This window comes from Lynx rufus, unplaced genomic scaffold, assembly GCF_022079265.1.
Source record: "Lynx rufus isolate CCGP_SWC_20201006 ecotype Redwood Valley unplaced genomic scaffold, mLynRuf1.p SCAF_6, whole genome shotgun sequence".
NCBI lineage: Eukaryota > Metazoa > Chordata > Mammalia > Carnivora > Felidae > Lynx > Lynx rufus.
In genome coordinates this window covers 27,294,681-27,296,794 of record NW_025814878.1, presented here as the reverse complement: position 1 = coordinate 27,296,794, position 2,114 = coordinate 27,294,681, and the positions used below count along the sequence as shown (strand labels likewise).

The following is a 2,114-nucleotide window of genomic DNA, read 5'->3' as shown; positions in this document are numbered from 1 at the left end:
TTGAGAGCATGAAACACTCATGTTGAAACGTTTCCTCTGTATTATCCCAATTTTCATGAAAGGAAAATTGATATGTAGTTTCCTTCTTTACAGATATGAAAAAAGAAGCAAGAAGGCAAAGCCGAGAGAAACATGCTACACTGCCAAGGGCCACAGTGGCGTTTGGTTGTTTTGGTCTTTGTACCAGCAACTCCCACACCCACAGGAGAGACCCAGACCCTGCTGGACTACACGTTTTTCCTTGCAGTCCACACTCGAACAATGGACCCCTCTCCTCTGGCAGCAAGTGTCTTTCCATGCCATTGCAATAACACGGCACTGCCACTGTCCGAGGGCTCTGGAAGCCTTTGTAAATGTACTGCATTAAAAGATCCACACCATTCTTGTCCAGGGATTGAACAGCCTTTTCAATATCGTTAGCTTTAAAAGAGGTGCGCCCCTTCAAGACGATGCTGCCTGCTCGAGCCTTCACCGCCTGACTCTTGGTGTTGATGGGGGGATATTTCAGGGCTGCCTGTAGGGTAGCTGTCATGTTTCCTGTGATGGAGGTTAAGGGCTCTGCCTTTTTCTAACTGCATAGAGTATTGAGTTCCCTAATCCATCTTTTGAACAGTTTCACCATATTCTAGTGACTATGTATCCTCATAAGGGTAGATAGAGCCAGAAAAATGGATTCTCATGCCCCACTCCTCTTGCAAAATGGCATTGGCATACCTCCAATCAAGCTGAACTGGCAGACAGTGCTTGGGGAAGGAGTTCTGCGTAATATCCCTTTTGATGGCAGGAGTGTGAGGCTTTTGAGCGCTTCAAAGATCTGTGGTGCAAAAGTGGCGTGGGTAACTATGTCATTTGCAGATTTGGTAAAGTCCACTTGGTGGCAACAGGGTGACTGGTAGCATCTGGTGCTCTGTGGGCAGTGGTCACAGGGAGGGTCCCTTCGTCAGGCCCCCTCTGCAGTGATGTTTGGGGCCGTGTGCCCAGAGCCTTGAGCCTGTTTTTCCAGCTCATCCAACGTTTCTCTGAGCTGCCTGGGAGTCTTTAACAAATTTCTTTTTCTGCTTAATTGGCCAGAGTATGTTTTTCATGCTTACAACTAAGAACTCTGACCTAAATACTCTTTATGAAAAAACAATGATTAAACAATACTAAATACAAAGAGTGAGGAAAAAGAATGCACCATCTGTCCTTACTTCATCAGTAATAAATTATCTTTGACCCACTCTCTCAGCCTGTCCTTGACATTTGTTTTATCCTCATTACTTTGCTTCAAAAAAAGAAAAGAAAGAAAAGAAAAGAAAAGAAAGAAAAGAAAAAAGCAATCAAGTTTTGAATTCTCTGTTTTGCTCCTCCCTTGTACAGGATGGTAATTGGAGATGTTCAACTCGATGGGGTGTAGCCTTCTACCCAATGTCAGAATTTCCTAGTCTCAATATCCTCCCCCCCCCTTCATTCTGGCAGCAAAGATGGCTTTGGGTATAGGAGATAGGAATGGGACAAAGAGTCAAACTATTGACTTTGGGGTTCCTACTGAGATTCTTTAAACCCATCGATAAGGGAGATGTTCATCTTCAAAACACAATTTTCAATTTCAAGATCCAGATATTTTAGGGTACCAAGAAATTCAGTGAGTTGTCTGTTAGAAGTCCAAAAATCTCATCTTTGAGCATCAAGATCAAACTGGGAGAACTCACACACTAATGTTTCTGCCAAAACAGAGCATGGAGGATGTCATAAGCAGAGGTGTAGGTTTTATTGTACTCTAGAGGAGACATAGCTAAGGAGGGAGAGGATCTGGAGAAGACTTGGGGTGACACAGGAGGACAGAATGAGCTTTGTAGACCTGGCTGCCCAAGAGCAGAAGCAGCCAAGAAACTAATGGAACAATGAATATCAGCAGAAGTGACCACATGACAGACCCTTGCCTGCTTCTGATACTGTGATCCTTGTCACATATCACTTAGCTCACTGCTCAGAACATGGGAGCTGGACTAAGAAACGTTGCTCCTATTGCCATCACCATTTATATGAATAGTCAGGAGCGCTCCTTGGTCACCACTGGAATCAAACCCCTGCCCAGTTATAATAGGCTATTGAAAAGGGGACGGCTGATTTCC

At 44.3% G+C, this 2,114-nt stretch overlaps 1 pseudogene; it reads right to left on the bottom strand.

Moving 5' to 3' along the window:
• Positions 1-227: 227 nt before the first annotated feature.
• LOC124529081 (actin-related protein 2/3 complex subunit 5-like) lies at positions 228-1,667 on the bottom strand (annotated as a pseudogene).
• Positions 1,668-2,114: the final 447 nt, after the last annotated feature.